The sequence below is a fragment of the Culex quinquefasciatus genome, chromosome 2 (assembly GCF_015732765.1).
Source record: "Culex quinquefasciatus strain JHB chromosome 2, VPISU_Cqui_1.0_pri_paternal, whole genome shotgun sequence".
Classification (NCBI taxonomy): domain Eukaryota; kingdom Metazoa; phylum Arthropoda; class Insecta; order Diptera; family Culicidae; genus Culex; species Culex quinquefasciatus.
The window spans coordinates 73,339,873-73,360,001 of NC_051862.1; the positions used below are offsets into that span (position 1 = coordinate 73,339,873).

General features: G+C 41.8%; 1 protein-coding gene and 1 long non-coding RNA gene across 2 annotated transcripts in view; one reads left to right on the top strand and one right to left on the bottom strand.

The window, feature by feature from the left end:
* LOC6036631 (neuromodulin) overlaps positions 1-20,129 on the bottom strand; it is a 220,728-nt gene that overhangs the window by 180,443 nt on the left and 20,156 nt on the right. The gene's annotated exons all lie outside the window — the stretch shown is intronic.
* On the top strand, positions 6,061-6,824 carry LOC119767444. The gene is made up of 4 exons (XR_005277517.1): positions 6,061-6,357; positions 6,435-6,526; positions 6,630-6,694; positions 6,754-6,824. It is a non-coding gene; the product is annotated as an uncharacterized LOC119767444 (long non-coding RNA).

The window sequence follows — 20,129 nt, forward strand, 5'->3', positions numbered from 1 at the left end:
GAAACATGAAAAACAACAGAAACATGCGAAAACTTGCACAATATGAAGCGAACAGGAACGCGGTGCAAACCTAACCTAAAATTACAGCTACAACACAAACGTAGAACACAAATCCGGATCGGGTTGGACGGAAAACAGGAAACAAACAAATTGTAAGACAAACACACACACACAAACACAACATTGTACTAAACTTAAATCTAATTTGCAGCTTTGATCTGCCGTGAATAAATTGGCTGATAACAAGGAGTTGTTTCCGTTGGCGTCCCGAACATCATCAAAGAATTTGTTTCCGGCGTGGAACGGTTCAGGATGCCCCCGAAACCCAAGCCGGTTGTTCCAGCCGACTGCGTAGTCTGCGGCGAAGCGAAGGGTGACGACGTTGAGACGGTGGAGTGCGAAGCTTGCCGGCTTTGGGCACATTTGGCGTGCGCTGGAGAAACGGGAAAAGTTGAGAATTACTTTTGCCCGAACTGTTCTCAGTCGCTGCATGTGCCAAAGACCCGGAAGAACGCCAAGAAGCCGAAGAGCGATGCGGGCACTACTTCCGGCGCTGCTGACCTGCCGAAGGACGTGCTGGAACAGTTGGAGTTGGAACGAGTGGAGCGGGAGAAGAAGATGGCCCAGGAGGTGATGATCCGTATGAAGCGGATCGAGATGGAGAAGAGTTTTGCCGAGCAGGAGCTCCGGATCGAGAGAGAGATGCAGGAGAGGGAGTTTGCGGCGGCGAACGAGGTGCGCGCGCTGAAGCTCAAGATGGAGCAGGAGTTTTTGGATAGGCAGAAGGCTGCGGAGGAAGAGTTCCTCGCGAAGCAGAAGGAGATGAAGAAGCTCATCAAGAAGAGCAAGCAGAAGCTGGAGAAGGCCGCGGTGGATCCACCGGCTGGCAAGAGCGAGGGAGCGGGCGCGGGCTCGACGGACACTCCGAAGGGAGTTCTAGGAAAGCCGAAGTTACCCGTCCCCAAACTCAGCGATTCCGATCCCGACAGCAGTGGTGATGAGAGCGACGAGAAGGAGGACCCGACGACACCGGTTTCCGGATCGCGCGAGGTCTCTGACGGGCCGGGGAAACCGGCCACGAAGTTGACGAAGGAGCAGTTGGCGGCTAGACAAGCCATGTCGCGACATCTGCCGAAGTTCTCCGGGGAGCCGGAGGTGTGGCCTCTCTTCATAAGCAGCTTCAAGTACACCACTGAAGCCTGCGGATTCACGAACGTAGACAACTTGAAGAGGTTGGTGGATTGTCTTGAAGGGCCAGCGCTGACGTTGGTGCAGGGTCGGCTCGTGCTGCCGGATGCGGTGCCGGATGTCATCGAAGACTTGCGACACATGTTTGGCCGGCCGGAGAAGCTGCTTCGGGCGCTTTTGCAAAAGGTACGGAACGCGCCAGCTCCCACGAGTGAAAATCTCGACACGTTCATCCATTTCGGGATCACCATCAAGCAACTGTGTGATCACCTGGAAGTGTCGGGCATGAAGGATCATCTGAACAACCCGATGCTGGTCCAGGAGCTGGTTGAAAGATTACCGACAGGTCATCAGCTCGACTGGGTGCGCTACAGGCGAGGAAAGGTCAACACTCCGCTGAGAATGCTGTCCGACTTTTTGTCGGAACTGGTCGAGGACGTGTCGGAGGTGGCCGAGTTTGCGACGCTCTCGCTTCAGGAGCCGACGAAAGTACACGGAGGGAAGGGCAAGCGGAACGAGTTCGTGCACCTGCACGAAGCGACGAAAGAGAAAGCGGCGGGTGGCAGAACGAGCATGGCTTGCTACGTCTGTAAACAAACCAATCACTTGATACGGAACTGTAGCGAGTTCCTAGGAATGCGGGTGCCTGAGCGTATGAAGACCGTGGAGCGCTTGAAGCTTTGCACTGTGTGCTTGAGTAGCCATGGCAACAGCGCGTGCCATTCGAAAATGCGATGCCAGATCGGAAATTGTCGAGGACAACATCATCCGCTACTTCACCGCGAGGAAGCTGCGAGGCAGTTCCAGCGGGTTGACTGCAACACGCATAAGGTCGACGGCGGGGTGATCTTCCGGACCATTCCGATCACCATGTACGCGGGGAGCAAGGCGTTCAACACTCTGGCGTTTTTGGACGAAGGATCGTCGAGTACACTCATGGAGGAGTACGTGGCCAACAAGCTGGGATTGCAAGGAAAGCTGGAGCCGCTGGTCGTGTCCTGGACAGCCGAGATCGATCGGCACGAGAACCAATCTCGTCGGGTGAGCCTGACGCTTGCGGCCAGAGGTTCGAGAGAGATGTTCCAGTTGGAGAACGTGCGGACGGTTTCGAAGCTGCAGTTGCCGCAGCAAGATGTGAGGTTTAAGGAGGTGCAGAAGCGGTACGGTCATCTGGCGGGCGTACAGGTTGCGGAGCAGGTCAAGGAGAAACCGACCATCTTGATCGGTCTTGACAATATCCATCTCTTCGCGCCGCTGGAATCAAGAGTCGGTCAACAAGGCGAACCGATTGCTGTCCGTTCAAAGCTCGGCTGGACCGTGTACGGACCTGATACACCCAAGCCCTTGGTGCATACGTTCCTGAATCTGCATGTCGTCAAACCGGCCAGTAACCAAGAACTCCACGACATGATGAGGGACCAGTACGTCCTGGACGAAGCTGGTGTTGCGTCGTTTGCGGTGCCGGAGTCTGCCGAAGATCAACGAGCGAAGAAGATTTTGGAGACGACGACGAAGCGCACCGGAGAGCGGTTCGAAACCGGTCTGCTGTGGCGCGAGGACGAGCGGCGATTTCCGGACAGCTACCCGATGGCAACGCGGCGGCTGCAGGCGTTGGAGAGAAAGCTGGACAAGAATCCAACGTTGAAGCAGAACGTCTCTCAACAGATCGCGGAGTACCAGAACAAGGGGTACGCGCACAAAGCAACGGCCGAGGAGCTGAAGGGGACGCCCAGCCACGCCGTTTGGTATCTGCCACTGAACGTCGTCCTGAACCCTCGGAAGCCGGACAAGACAAGACTGATTTGGGACGCGGCGGCGTCGGTGCGGGGTGTCTCGCTGAACTCACAGCTGCTCAAGGGACCGGACATGTTGGTGCCGCTTCCACGAGTGGTGTGTCGTTTCCGAGAACGACCGATCGCGCTGGGTGGTGACATCCAAGAAATGTACCATCAGATCAGGATCAGAGAGGAGGACAAGCAAGCTCAACGCTTCCTGTTCCGCGAGAACCCTGCCGACGCTCCGCAGGTGTACGTCATGGACGTAGCAACGTTCGGGTCGGCTTGCTCCCCAAGTTCGGCTCAGTTCGTGAAGAACTTGAACGCGGACCAGTATGCGGAGGAGTTCCCGGAAGCAGCTGCGGCAATAAAGGAGCGACACTACGTGGACGACTACTACGACTCGGTGGACACGGTCGAGGAAGCGATTCGGCGGGCCAACGAGGTGAAGTTCATCCACTCGAAAGGAGGTTTCAACATCCGGAACTGGGTGTCGAACTCGAAAAAGGTGCTGGACGCGATGGGAGAACGAAGCGTGAAGACATCCGTGCACTTCAACCAGGAAAAGTCGGCTTTCTACGAGCGTGTACTCGGCATAGTCTGGGAACCGGATCAGGACGTGTTCTGTTTCGCGGTGGCCTCGAAGCCGGAGTTCCATGACGTTCTGGCGGGAGAGCGACGTCCGACCAAGCGGATCGTGCTGAGTGTGGTCATGGCGCAATTCGATCCAGCGGGATTCCTCGGACCGATCACCATACTCGGGAAGATCCTGGTGCAAGATCTGTGGCGCACGGGGTGCGAGTGGGACGAAATGATCGACGAGCTGGCTTTCCAGAGGTGGCTGCGTTGGATCAACATTTTGGCGGACGCGAAGCACTTCAAACTACCAAGGTGCTACTTCGGGAACGCGCGGTGGGACGAGATTGAGGAGATTCAGCTGCACATCTTCGCGGATGCGGGCGACAAGGCATACGGATGCGTGGCGTACTTCCGAGCGATTGTCCGGGGCGAAGTGGTGGTGGCGCTGGTGATGAGTCGGTCCAAGGTGGCGCCGCTGAAAATGCTGTCCATCCCGCGTCTGGAGCTGGAGTCGTGTGTACTTGCGGCGCGCATGTCCCAGGCGATTCACGACAACCACAGTTTCCCGATCAGCAAGACCTTTTTCTGGACTGATTCGGCGGTCGTCCTTTCGTGGATCCGTTCCGATCAGCGTCGCTACAAACAGTTCGTTGGATTTCGGATTGGTGCCATTTTGAGCATGACGTCGCTGATGGATTGGAACTTCGTCCCGACACAACACAACATCGCCGACATCCTGACGAAGTGGGGCAAGGACCCGAACGTCCGGCCCGACAGTCCGTGGGTCTGCTGCCCGAGGTTCATCCACGACCAGCAAGTAAACTGGCCGAAGAAAAGCCTGCCCCCACCGAACACCACGGAGGAACTTCGCGTGCATCTTCTTCTACACGACGTGAAGGTGGTGGACACCATCGTGGAGGTGAACCACTTCTCAAGGTGGACGATGTTGGTGAGGACCATGGCGTGCGCTCACCGTTTCGTGTCGAACCTCAAGCGGAAAACGAAAGGGCTGCCGATGGAGACGCTGCGTGCGACGAAGGCGCAGGCGAAGATGCTGAGACCGACGACGGTACCATCGGTACGTGTGGCTCTGCAGCAGGACGAGTACAAGCAGGCGGAGGTGTACCTGCTGAAGATGGTGCAGGCGGAGAGCTTCATCGACGAGGTGAAAGTGCTGACCAGGAACAAGGATCGTCCGGCGGATCAGTGGCTCGCCCTCGAAAAATCAAGTCCGCTGTACAAGCTGACTCCACTGGTCGACGAAAACGGCCTGCTGCGGATGGAGGGTAGAACCGAGAACGCGGAGTTTCTGCCTTTCGATCTGAGATTCCCAGTGATTCTACCGAAGGATCACCATGTCACCCGGATGATTGTCCAGCACTACCATCAGAAGTTCGGACACGGATATCGCGAGACGATCAAGAACGAGCTGCGCCAGCGTTTCTTCACTCTGGGGGTCAACACACTGGTTCGACAAGTGGCGGCGGCGTGCGTCTGGTGCAAGGTGCACCGCAATCAGCCGTTGGTTCCAAGGATGGCGGCGCTTCCTGTGCAACGCATCACACCGAATCTTCGCCCGTTCAGTTACGTCGGGGTTGATTATCTGGGTCCGCTCGACGTGTCAGTGGGACGTCGGTCCGAGAAGCGTTGGGTAGCGCTGTTCACATGCTTCGTCACGCGCGCGGTGCATCTGGAGGTGGCGTATGGGCTGACGGCACAAACGTGTCTGATGGCGATTCGCCGTTTCATCTGTCGTCGAGGCCCTCCGGTCGAGTTCTTCTCCGACAACGGAACGAACTTTCGGGGCGCGAGCAAGGAGCTGGTGGAGACGGTGCGGAGCATCGGGAACGACTGCGCCGAGGTGCTGACAACGTCGAGAACGAAGTGGACCTTCAACCCACCCGCTGCACCCCACATGGGGGGTGTTTGGGAGCGTCTGGTCCGCTCTGTGAAGGAGGCGCTGGAGGCGTTGGACGACGGGCGGCGGCTGACGGACGAGATTCTGATGACCTGTCTGGCGGAAGCGGAGGACATGATAAACTCACGTCCGCTCACGTACGTGGCTCAAGAAGCGTCGCAGGCGGAGGCCCTCACACCAAATCACTTCATCCGAGGAGTTTCACCGAACGAACCCAACACGGTTCCGCCATCCCCTCACCCTGCAGAAGCTCTACGTGACGCCTACAAGCGGTCGCAACAGTTGGCAGATGTGATGTGGCAGCGCTGGATCAAGGAGTACGTGCCGTCGGTGAATCAACGCACGAAGTGGTTCGGTGAGTCGAGGCCGCTGAAGGCGGGCGACCTGGTGTACATCGTGGACGGGAATAACAGGAAGTCCTGGATTCGCGGAGTGGTCGAAGAGCCGATCGTGTCCGGCGACGGGAGGATTCGCCAAGCATGGGTGCGAATCAACAGCGGGCTGGTGAAGCGCGCGACAGCGAGGCTGGCCGTGCTGGAGATCGAGGGTAAACCTGCTTCAGAGGCTTCGGAACCGGGTTTACGGGCCGGGGAATGTTGAGGCCGCTCACTGCCGCGACGGGGTCGACACCATGCTGCTGCGTGGGAACGAACGGCGCGACGGCATCTCACGCGCGTGAGACGTGAGGAAGAAGGAAGAAACAATGACGAAACACACGAGCAGAGGGACGACAAACCAAAACAAAGCACAATCATAATTTACAAGCACAAGTTGGTCAGGGAGAGGAAAGTGGAGTGATTTTTTGGAAGTTTGAGGATTAGGAATTTGATTTAGAATCGAGGATTCGGGAGAGGAGTTTGTGGGCCGGGTGAACAACAAGTAGACGGACACAAATTCGTAAGTTGTTATTTAATTTGAAACAAACAGTGAAATAAATAACACACAACTCATGCAAACATGCAAACACGATACAGGAACCACACGCGGGTAGATCCGGGTGGCGATCCTCGGAGGGACGACGAGACGGGTTAGGAAGGACCAGGACAGAACCGCTGTTTGTGTACAAGTAAGTTTTAAACATAGAAACATGAAAAACAACAGAAACATGCGAAAACTTGCACAATATGAAGCGAACAGGAACGCGGTGCAAACCTAACCTAAAATTACAGCTACAACACAAACGTAGAACACAAATCCGGATCGGGTTGGACGGAAAACAGGAAACAAACAAATTGTAAGACAAACACACACACACAAACACAACATTGTACTAAACTTAAATCTAATTTGCAGCTTTGATCTGCCGTGAATAAATTGGCTGATAACAAGGAGTTGTTTCCGTTGGCGTCCCGAACATGAGGGTTAGGGGCATTTTTGCAAGTACCGTACATCGTACACCTTCAAACGAGCTGCGAAATCCCATCCCAAACGAACCTAATTTTCGACCTTTTTTCCCTCGTGCCGGCTCAAACTAAGCTGGTGCTAACTTGCGTGACGAGGGCCAGAGGCCAACTAACGGCAAATTATGTGTGCAAGTAAGGAAGGAAAGGTACCAGAACCGCCAGGTCGTATAGTTCGTAAGGGATAAGCAAGATTTAGTAGACACAATATGTGCAACTTGCTGGCTTCAAAGCGAAAGGGAGAGTGTGGTCGATGGCTGGCTGGCATCACAAATTATTCATAATGAAACATGTTCAACAAATTGAGCGAGGTGGGGTGAGATTGGATAATGTTGTTGTGGACGATAAAGGTGTAGTAATTCAAATTGCGTACAGTGTTGATAGGTTGATCCTAGAGCAATCAGGGTAGGAACTATGGGTCGGATGAATACGGAATAAGTTCCTTTTAATGAATGAGGAGAAAGATTCAGTTTTGAATTTACATAATTTTGAGAATTTATGTTATTGCACATCTGAAGAAACGAAGCTTCTGCTTGGTATGTAACCTAAATTGAAAAGAAAAAGCCAAATAATTATCAGCTGCTTGATTCCCCCAACAGAACTCGGCTAATCATTGGAAAAATGTAAATCAGTTGTGCCAGACAGACGGGCTGTCAGATTAGGTTCTGAACTTTTCGTGTCTGTGAAGGTTTAGGCGAAAACAAGCAATTTAAGTTCAGTCTTTACGAGCGAGAGCGTCATTTGCATACTAAAAGGTGTGGAACGATAGCTCAACTGATGAGAAAAAGTTAGTGTTCTGTTTGAATGAAAGAAAAATATTTTTTTTGTTTTGTTAGAAAAAAGTTATGGTAAAATAAAGTGATGCAGATGATGGAATTACAATTTGTTTTTATAATTCTGGAGTTTTTTTTGAAAAGGTCCAATAAACCAAATTTCCAGTCTTTGCTTTTTGGGTGTTTTTGAAACCGCCTTGAGTCAGGGGTATTCAAAAACATCCAAAAAGCAAAAACTGAAAATTTGGTTTATTGGACCTTTTCAAAAAAAAAACTCCAGAATTGTACAATAAATTCAAAATATGATCAGAGCGGCAATGAAATTGTGTATGTCAGGAATTCGTCAAAGTCCGAAAAAAATAAATCGGGAAAAGGTTAGGATTTTTAGATTTGTTGTCAAAAATCACTATTTTAATCAATTTGTGAATGAAAAGGCTATTTAGGAGCATAAAAATCTAAATTGAATCAAGAGATTTCTTTAATTTTTTAATTTTAAGCTATGAAAAACAGACGTCCCGAAAAATTCACATTAATTTTCAAAAATAGGCATCATTTTTACAAAATTTAATAAATATCTTAATTAAAACGTATTTTTATAGGAATTCCGAGATACTTAGATTTTTTGTTCGCAAAACAGTAACCACATAGTCATGTTTGAGCGTTTTTTCATTTGAAAAACAGCACAAACCCTATTTCGAAGTACTCATAAAGTCCAGATCTAATGTCAAATTTTGAAATTAAAAGTGTACTTGTAAGTATTTTTTTCTATTCCATTTTTAACACTTTTTTTTCGGAGTTACCAGATAACTCTTAAACAATTTTGAGTAATTACTTGGGACCATCCCTAAACACTTTTTTTAAGAAGAGCCTAGATAATTTTCAACTAACGATATCTCTAAAACTTGTAAATTTGATTTTATTTCAAAAATGATTTTTATTGATTTTTCAAAAAAAAAAAATCTTCTGAAACAGATTTTGCGCCATCTCGCACCTTGGCTCAAAAAAAATATCAGCGATTCCACGTCAAACAAGAAGGCCGCAAATCAAAATTGCTCCGATTTGACTCAAATTTGACATGAGAGTTCCTTGGGCAAAATAATATTACCCGTATTTTTTTGTTTGGTGATTAGGGTACTCACATCCGAAATTGAGTGGTTGAAAAAATGACATTTTTTGTTGATTTTCGCAAAACGCACATATAAAAAAATCATATCACCGGATCGGCTGAACCCATTTTGGTGTGTCACGTTTCGCAAAAAAAAAAGTTTTTTGTTGGCATTTCAAGGAAAAATACAATGAGGATCGAAAAAACTAGCTAAATATTTCAAAAGGTCCTATGAAAATATCATTTGCTAATTTGAAGGTATCGGAACCAAAGAGGTCATATCTGAAAATATGTTTCCGTGATTTCTTGTAATATTTTACATAACATATAAAAATATTGCGAATATCCATTAACACGTTCGTAGATGAGCAATTCTCTACCAAAACCGGAAATGGAATTTATTTGTATTTTTTTATTTGGCTCAAACTTTGTGGGAGCCTTCCCTATGACCAAATAAGCTATTTTGCATCATTGGTTCACCCATACAAGTCTCCATACAATTTTGGCTGCTGTCCATACAAAAATGGTATGTAAATATTCAAACAGCTGTAACTTTTGAGTGAATTTTCTGATCAATTTGGTGTCTTCGGCAAAGTATTAGGTATTGTTGAAGACTATTGAGAAAAAATAGGTACACGCAAAATAAATTGCAAATTTTTTTATTAACTTTTTTTTCACTAAAACTCAATCTCCCAAAATACGTATTTTTTTTTATTTTCGAGATTTTTTGATATGTTTCAGGAGACAAAAAACCGTAACTTTTGAGCCATTTTAGTGAGAAACATGGTCAAAAAATCTGCCGCCGATTTATGAATTTTTGAAAAAATAATGATTTTTGGAAAATAATCGGAATTTCATGCTAAAACAAATTTGACGTTATTTTTAAATGCAAAATTGAATTTGCAATCGAAAACTACTATACAGATTTTTTGATAAAGAGCTCCGTTTTCAAGAAATAACCACCGAAAGTTTGATTTTAGCGAAATATTTGCAGTTTTTCGATTTTTAAAATAGTGACTATTTAAAGAATTTTTTTTTTTGAAAAGTTCATAAAATTTGCTATAAAATTGTCTAAGAGACATTTAAGATTGGACCTCTGATTGCTGAGATACAGCGGCTTAAAGGAAAAGAAACACGAAAATTGAAGTTTTCTAAGTCTCACCAAAACAACTCACTGCTTCCCGGGCAGAAAGTTGCATCTTGGAAAAATCTACCTATGTTCGTAAAAACACGAACAAGTCAAGTTCACCCCAGGGTATGGTTAAGAGATAACCGAACATGGCCACGAACATAAATTGTTCGAGGCGTATCTGCGAAAAATTTTGTTGAGTTTATTTGACCAACAATGCCACATCAAGTTGAGTTTATAGTAGCAAACAACTGAAATCTTCCAAAAATCATATCAAGTTCATAAAGTAGATTTTGATCCCAAAAATAATTTTATTGGTTTTTAATGCACCCCGCCACAATTCAGACCCCCTCCCCCTTCTTTCTCTTCACAAATATGAGTAATATTGCAGGAATATACGCACTTACATCAAAACAAGATTTTTCAAAGTTGAAAAATTATTTTACTTTAAAAACTCATTAAAAAATTGTGGAAAAAGCGTTGAATTGCCAAAATGTCATAATAATTTTCCAAATCACGAAAAATCCAAAGTCTCTTTATTCCATTTATTAAATTAAAAATAACAGTTTATGAAAATATTCCTAAAATTGCATAAGTCCAAAAATCCACAGTAAAATTCCAAAAAGCCTGGTAATGTTTCTTATCAAAATAATTTTTCAAAATGTTGAAAAATATTCAACTGGCTGAGAGCAAAAATTTCGCAAAGTCCTGAAAATCTAAAAAATTCTACCAAAAATCTTATCGTGATACTGATCCCGTAAATTTTCTAAGTGCCGGAACGATTTATGTAGGTGGTATATCAATAATTATTAAAAACCGACTTTCGAATTTCAAAATTTCAATGAAGACGTTTTGTTAGGGACATTATTTTAGGAACAAACTGATGTTTTTGTAAAAATCAGACGAAAATTTCCTGTAATTTCGACGATTTTCCGAAATTTTACTGGCTAAAAGCCAAAATTTTGCTAAGTCCAAAAAATCAAATAAATTCTACCGAAAATTTTGTCGTGATACGGATCCCGTAAATTTTCTAAGTGCCGGAACGATTTTTGTAGGGGGTATATCAATAATTATTAAAAACCAACTTTCGAATTTCAAAATTTCAATGAAGAAGTTTTGTTAGTGACATTATTTTAGGAACAAACTGATGTTTTTGTAAAAATCGGACAAAAATGTCCTGTAATTTCGTCGATTTTTCCGAAATTTTGGTTCAAAGCAAAAATAAACATCAAAATAATTTATCATGTTTCCAAACTCCCGAAAATTTTCTAAGTCCCAAAAAAATGCTTTTTCTGTAAAAAGTAAAGAATTAAAAAATATACGCAAAAATTTCAAAGTCCAGCATAAATGAAATCAAACTTTAAAATATCAACTCATGAAAATTATTCTAAGTATCGGAAATTGAAAATTCGGTCAGTGACTGCAAATTTTGCTAAGTCCAGCATAAATTTGAAACAAAGTCAAAATAATCATTTCATGATGTTCGGGTAAAATTTTTGAAAAAAAAATTAATTTTCGAAATTTTTGCTAAGTCCAAAAAAACTACCACTTACAGCTCAATATCAACTGTAGATAATGCAGTATGATCATGGAATATACTTTCCATGATACGCAGTCGGTTTCAAAAGTCGTCATAACTCGAGGAGTTTACAGCAAGATGCGAATAAACAAGCCAAGATAGTTCGAAGTTATATCCACCAACTCACTTTCCGCCCGGGTTTCTAATGTCGATATCTCAGCAAATAAAGGTCCGATTTTCAATGTTAAAACCTAGAACATTCGTGAAATTTTCCGATCTTTTTGAAAAAAATATTCTGATTTTTTTTAAATCAAGTCTAACTTTTTAAAAGCGCCAAACATTGAATATTACGCCGATTTAAAATGTTAGTCTTGATTTGAAAAATTTCAAAATATTTTTTTACGAAGGGATCGGAAAATTTTACGAATGTTTCATGTTTTAACATTGAAAATCGGACCATTAGTTGCTGAGATATCGACATTAGAAAATGGTGGGTTGTTTCTTTTTCTTAAAGCGGCTGTATCTTAGCAACCAGAGGTCCAATCTTCAATGTCTCTTAGACAATTTTATAGCAAATTTTATGAATTTTTCAAAAAAAATATTTCTAGAAATGGTCACTCATGTCACCAAAATTGCCAAAAATAATACAAAAAAGATACGCAATAAAAACACTTTTTTGATGGGCCACCCTACTGCTTTTTATATGAAATGCTGTAGAATGATCAGATTAAGAGATAGAGATTTGGTGTCTTCGACAAAGTTGTTTGAAATGGCTAGTACTACAATACTGTTGAAGAAAGTACACCTCTATCTCATCTAGAAGCGAAGATAAATTTTGAAAATATTTGAAATTGTTGGGCCACCCTAATATCGTTTTGACCAAAAGATGTAGAATTTTATTCTTAACAAATGCTTCTTAGACACCGAAGCTCGAAAATGCATCCCTGAAGCGGAAATAAATTATTCCTGCTAAATTTGCGTTTCCGACCACTGTGTCATGGTCACTATTTTTAAAAATCGAAAAACTGCAAATATTTCGCTAAAATCAAACTTTCGGAGGCTATATCTTGAAAACAGAGCTCTTTATCAAAAAATCTGTAATTTCGATTTTTTCCAAAAATCATTATTTTTTCAAAAATTCATAACTCGGCGCAGATTTTTTGACCATGTTTCACTATGGCTTAAAAGTTGCGGATTTTTGTCCCCTAAAACATATCAAAAAATCTCGAAAATCAAAAAAATACGTATTTTGGGAAATTGAGTTTTTTGTAAAAAAAAGTTGGAAAAAATTCTGCAATTTTTTTTCGTGTACCTATTTTTTTTTTCAATAGTCCTCAACAATACCTACAACTTTGCCGAAGACACCAAATTGATCAGAAAATTTACTCAAAAGTTACAGCTGTTTGAATATTTACATACCATTTTTGTATGGACAGCAGCCAAAATTGTATGTGCTTGTATGTGTGAACCAATGATGCAAAATAGCTTATTTGGTCATAGGGAAGGCCCCCACAAAGTTTGAGACAAATCAAAAATTACAAAAAATAAAAATAGTCGAAATCGGCCGATTTCGTAGAGAGTTGCTCAGATATCTAGAGTTTTTTTTTAATAGGTCCAATAAACATATGAAAGACAATAGTTTATAGAACCTTTTCAAAAAAAATTCTAGATATGATTTTTTTTGATTTTCTGTTTAACGTGGAATCGCTGTATTAGTTGGTGATGGTAAAATGATCCTGAGGACCATACGAAAATTATAGGCTTTAGAAAATTTTGATTTTTGGTTTATATGTGACCCATCAGACCTGAAATGATGAAAATTGTTTTCAAAAAGTCCTAATCATAACCTACAGCTGCACCGAAGACACCAAATCGATCAGAAATCCCTCCTCAAGATACAGAATTTTATACATTTAGATACCCTTTTTTGTATGACCAGCCCCCAAAATTGTATGGAGACTGGTATGGCAAAACTAATGATGCAAAATTGCTTCTTTTGACATATGCATGGACAGAATGCATGGACAAAGTTTCATCCAAATCAAAAAAATACAAAGAATCATCATCCGTCTTATCGTTGCATAAGTAACCGAACTACGTTTCCAGCGAGTAGAATAGCCCGAAAATCTGGAAAACCTTTCCCAAAATATAACCACTGATGTAATATTTATGTATTTGCAATTTGGCATGAAATTTGCTGTTTTAGTTCTCACGAAAGTTGCTGTATGCATGTATGTAATCCATTCTTTCTGTAACTCAATTTATTATTTGATAAAACGTTACGATGTTCCAAAAAAACAAGAAACGCCGTTTCCGGCAATATCATATCAGAAGGTCATCACTTTATAAATGTATAACTTACTCTCCCATTCGTGCCCATTACAAACCATCCCCTCCATGCGCTCAAAATCAATTGATCGATATTACTGACAAGCCCCCCGCTCTTCCCCACTTTTTCCACCCCCACCCCGCTTCCACCACCCACCGCCCAAGGACACCAAATCAATTTTCCTCCCAACCTCCGGACAGAAGCGGCGGAAAGTTTGGGCGCAAGCTAATTTATAGCAGCCAAGCCTACATTCCACGTGCCCCAGTCAGTAGCAGTGAATTCACTCACTGGGTTTGGGTCGTGAAAATATTGCATAACTTCGAATTGCTCGCTTTGTACGCTCTTCTCTTTCGTTCTCTTGGAGTAAGTTAGTAACCGCGGTCGGGTTGCTTCCGTTTTGAAATTCCATTGCTTATTAAACGCGATGAATTATGGAAATTGGAGAAGAGTTTCGAGTGGGAATGTGGAAGAAGCAAGGTTGTTAAAGACTATAAATAACAAAATGTGGCATTAGTGGCACGAAACTGTTAAAAATTACAACCGTTCTGGTGGGTTGACCACTAAATGTTTTCCAGATTACCCCTTTGTGGAATCCCTAATTGCTGTCATTTGCTGGTAGAACACGCAAATCTCATTAGCACACCGTTAAAATTGAAAGTTCCTTCGTTATGGTTAGGCCATAAAATGTGTTACCTTAAGCTGCTACTAGCAGTTGTTCGCTATTCCTGGTTCTGAGAACCTTAAGCGAATTTCCACTTGAATCAGCGCTAACAAGCTGCAACGATTGATCTGGAGATTTAGATAGACCGCGTTCACTTCACTCACTGAACAAACCACTTGTTCACGAACACGACGACGACGACCTGAACAACGCGCACGGTACAGCTCAACTGGACGTCTACGAAGCTGCCAAAAACCCGACTGCCGAACCACGAAAACGTGCACAAAGAGGAGACCGCGAAGAACTGCAACCGATCAAACGAACTCACCACAAACCACTGGAACACCACTTGAGGAGCACCTCTTCACTTCCGGGAGCTTCAGCTGCTGCTGCTGCTGGGACGCACGTGTGCACGGGTAAAAGTATCACATCAAAGTGGTCGGTTGCTGCCACGGAACGGGAATCCTTGGGCCTCATCAGCTGGTTGACACACGGTCGGGTCGGGTTTAGAGTTCGTCGGTCGGCACCCATACTTTGATAAGGGAAGCAGCCGCGATGTGCATCGTGTGCACGAAGCACAGAGGGGCACGATTCGATGTTTTCTTCTGTGCTGCGATGTTGTGGGGGCGATTTTGGAGAGCAGAGATGGAAAGCTTTTGCGCTCTTGGAGTTTTCTTTTCTCTCTCTTTTCGGGAGAGTGCTTTTGGGTGTGTGAGTGGGTGGAAATTAGGGAGGTTCCGAATGTTTTGGAGGGCAGTTTGATGGAGGCTCATGGTTTTTGACAGTTTGATGGAGGTGCGTGATTGTTGAGGAAAAATGAAACTTAATAAACAGAATTGGGAAACTTCCTAATATATATTGTACTGTTTTCTGTGAAGGATACAAATGTTGTTAATGGACCCAGCCTTGAAGCATTTCGATTGTGATCTAAAGTGAGTCAAATATTTGTCCTTACCCCCCCCCGTACGGAAAATGTTTGTGATATAAAAGTACATAAAATTCAACTAAAGTACCATGTTTTATACCTAAATCGACGCGGCAGATTATCCTCACTGAGACTAAGACACTGTTATTGGATTTGCAAAAAACTTTTTCTTAAAAAATACAAAATTATTTTACTGAAAAAGTCCAAAAAGTGTTCAAATAATTGTACAAAATCTGATCGATTCAAGTGAACTCATTTATGAAATGATGTTACTGTGTCAAATACTAGTACCTCTAGCCAGTTCGTCAGCTGTGTGCTATCTTGTGACATAGACCATTTTGGTCGAAAATGAGTTAATGATGACATTTTGCTATACTTAACAAACACTACAAGATGCTTTAACCCGATTATGGAAACTCGCTTCCGTTGCCCGGATATCGCAATACACACTTGTGACATAGACCAATTTATCATCAAAATGATTGTGCACACTTGTGACACGTCATACATGTTGTTGGAAAATGTGGAAAATGTTTCTTGTTTTTCACAAATTTATGTACACACATACTTTCTAAAGGCAATGCAACCTTTTGTTTATAAAAATTTACTGATTATGTCGATTAAACCATTGATTCGAGCTTATTTTAGTTTGTATAGGAATTCTGTGCACACTTGTGACACGTAGTACAATTTTACTTTCGAAACACACTTGTGACACGTGCTTTTCAGATTTTTGTTTTCATTATTTACTGTATCTTTTAACTGGTGTAACCAAATTAGTTGAAACTTGGAGCATTTGTTAAGCAATAGTATACAAACCGATTGCTTCAAAAAGTTTGGCTTTATCATTCATAGTTTTGAAATTATTTATCAACAAACTTTAAAAATCGATTTTTTCGAAAAGTACTGAATGGTCGTTGTCACAAGATAGCACACAACTGACGAGTTGGTGACAACTTGGAACTTCTGATAACTTTGTTTAGTTAATTTATATTAAAAATTGGTTTAAATTTAGTTTTTTTTAAGTAAAACATATCAAAACATTAGTTTATAAACAACTATTTTTATAAAATTGCTATTTTATGTTCTAAGAGTCTCTATTGAACAAGTTTTAGCAATATTTGTTCAAAATATACATTATTTTCATCTTTTTTATTGACATTTTTCGACCAAAACTACTGTTTCGGAACAATACCGTTAAACAAGCCGGATTGTCCCATAACCGGTTTAACCCCTCGGAGGAAAATTTTGTGGTGGTCAGATAAAGGAGTCCCGAGTCCCTAGTCTGAAATTTGAAATTTTCACTTTCCTTGCTGAGAATTTCTGTACGGTCCTGGGTCAGAATGTTTTGCTTGGACAATTTGAAAATTTCGGACAAATATTTGACTCACTGTTATTATTAAAAACGATTTAAAACATATTTTTACGAATCAACGCAACGCAACGGCTACGCAGTTACCCAACCCCGCCACTACACGGGATTCGATGTAAAAATTTGGGATTCGATTTAAAAATTTTTCCATCCTGCGATTTCCCGGGGTTATAACAAAACCGGGAATTTTGAAATTTTGCCCAGTTTTACCGGAAAAGGAAAATAAATATACAGCAATATCCTACGAAAACAGCATGAAAAAAAAAAAAACAAAAAGCGCTCTGATCGGGTTCAAAGTTTTTCTGGGAGTTCCATGGCTGAAATAATTAGACCCGCATTTTTTGTTTGGCCTTTAGGGTGACCTACGCCGTGTTAGGGTGGTCTGAAATATGGCCATTTTCTAGAATTATCGCAAAAACCACTTTTATTAAAAAATCATATCTGCTCGTCATTTCAACCGAGTTTAGCTGTTTTTTACGCAAATAAAAGGTAATAAGTTGACCTTTCAAAGAAAAATAGGGAGAAGTTTAAAAAAAGTGCTTAACATATGAAAATGTCGAATGGAATCCTAAAATGCCGTAAAAAACGGTAAATTGACGAAATCGTCAAAAAATCAACTCACTAAAACTGTGCATGTTTGAACAGGCACCAGAAAAATTGTAATTGAATGGCGTAACTTTATAAAACATTGATACACTCTAACAAACCCCTGCAAAGTTAGAAAAACACGTAGTTTAAAAATGAAAATTGTTGTTCTAGACGAAAAGATGACTTTTCTGGGTTATTTCAGATTCGAAAAGTACATTTAATGTCACATAAAATAACGCAAGATTTTTGACAGATAAGTAACGGAAAATGGCAGCGGTTTTAAAACATTTGAAAAAAGTTATGAAAAATACTTTTTTCAGAATTTTGAGAACGCTATCAAATCGGGCGTCCAATTTTACACAATAGTTCCTTTGACACCAAATTTCTACCTCTTTACGGTTTCGAGCTACAAATCACTGAAAAACGTATCTGCTCTACCGTCACGAGATAACGAAAAATAGACCTTTGATTCGTGATCATGGACCAAAATTACCCCTTAGAGCAAAGTTTCATGAAAATCTAAGAGGTGTCTGGGCAACTTTTTCTGATATCGTGTGAGTTGGCGGAAAATTATCCGCAATTTATTTCAAGTCATTGAGGTTTTTTTTTGCAAAATTTTTATCCATGACTCAATTACACAATTCGACTTTTTCAAATTGACGTCAGTAAATGCTTTAGTTTCGCTAAGGTTTGGTAAATTTTGCCTATCAGAATACGCTCCAATCGACAGAATTAAAGTTTAAGTGGATTCCGTGCCAATAAGAAAAATGGAAAATTTGGATAAAAATGCTATTTTTTTTAAATTTATATTTATTCAGTTTTCTTTTCCATGTACATTCATTCAGTTAAAATATTATTGAGTGTCCAATCACAATCGACGACTTTTCACCTCAATTATAAATACTAGCAATTTTCTTTTATTCATGAAATATTGTAGCTTTCGCTATTCAGTGATTTCAAATGTAGGAGGTCCTACATGTACAAAAGGGAAAAGGGATACCTTAAAACTAACTTATAAACTATATAAAGAGCGGATCAATGCAGCTGAAGACTGCAATGATTTTTGTCGAAATGCATCAATTATCTTATTGGACATAACATCCAAAGTGTCAACTTCGGCTAATTGATGAAGTTCACTGGTGCTGAACCAGGGAGGAAGTTTCAGAATCATTTTCAGAATTTTGTTCTGAATCCTCTGAAGTTTTTTCTTCCTGGTTAAGCAACAGCTTGTCCATATCGGCACAGCATAAAGCATGGCAGGTCTGAAAATTTGTTTATAAATTAACAGTTTATTCTTGAGACAAAGTCTAGAATTCCTGTTTATAAGTGGATACAAACATTTAATATATTTGTTACATTTAACCTGGATACTTTCAATGTGATCCTTGTAAGTAAGGTTTTTGTCAAAAGCAAGTCCAAGATATTTCACTTGATCCTCCCACTTTAAATTTACCTCATTCATCTTTATATTGTGATGACTTTTTGGTTTAAGAAAATCAGCCCTTGGTTTGTGAGGGAAAATAATAAGTTGAGTTTTTGCAGCATTTGGAGTAATTTTCCATTCTTTCAAATAAGAATTGAAAATATCCAAGCTGTTTTGTAATCTTCTTGTGATGTCACGAAGACTTCTACCTTTGGCGGAGATGCTTATATCATCAGCAAAAAGTGATTTCTGACATCCTGGGGGCAAATCAAGCAAGTCAGAAGTAAAAATAGTGTATAAAATTGGACCCAAAATGCTTCCTTGAGGGACGCCTGCGCGTACAGGTAGTTGATCAGATTTGCTATTCTGATAACATACCTGCAGAGTACGATCCGTCAAATAATTTTGAATAATTTTCACGATATAAATCGGAAAATTAAACCTTTTCAATTTCGCAATCAAACCTTTATGCCAAACACTGTCAAATGCTTTTTCTATGTCTGGAAAAGCAGCGCCAGTAGAATAGCCCTCAGATTTGTTGCTCCGAATTAAATTTGAAACTTTCAACAACTGATAAGTAGTTGAATGCCCAAGGCGAAATCCAAACTGCTCATCAGCGAAAATTGAATTTTCATTAATATGCGTCATCATTCTATTAAGAATTATTTTTTCGAATAATTTACTAATAGATGAAAGCAAACTAATGGGCTGATAGCTTGAAGCTTCAGCAGGATTTTTATCCGGTTTCAAAATCGGAATTACTTTGGCATTTTTCCATTTACTGGGAAAATATGCCAAATCAAAACATTTGTTGAAAATTTTGACCAAGCTACTTAAAGTTGCTTTTGGTATTTTTTTAATTAAAATGAAAAAAATGCCATCCTCACCAGGAGCTTTCATATTCTAAAATTTTTTGATAATAGATTTTATTTCATTCAGATCCGTATTAAAAACTTCATCTGATGAAAATTTGTCAACAATATTCTGAAATTCTATTGAAATTTGTTCTTCAATAGGACTCAAAACCAGGCCTGCAAAATGTTTCCAACCCAGCGTACACATGAAGCAAACCAAAATGTCAGTTCACTGCTAGCATGTGACTGTAAGCCTACTGTGTCCTTTCAACCACTGCCGCCTGACTCGTGCCGGTCGGCTGCTGGAGAATGAGAGACGTGAAAAAATGAACTACACTCACTCAATTCGTGTTGTATGATTGACTCGTAAAAACCTCTCTAAACACTATTTTGACTATTTTTAAACAATTGAATGGTTCTAGACTGTGCAAAACACTTAAAACAACCATAACTTATATTCAAAATTACATTTCCACGCATAAATACCAACTTTTTGTGTAAAAACTTGTTTCTTTATGTGTGTGCGTGCAACGTCGAATGAGCGTTGGTCGACTACTGCCTCGCATTGCAGCTGCTCAGTGAGCTAGGGCA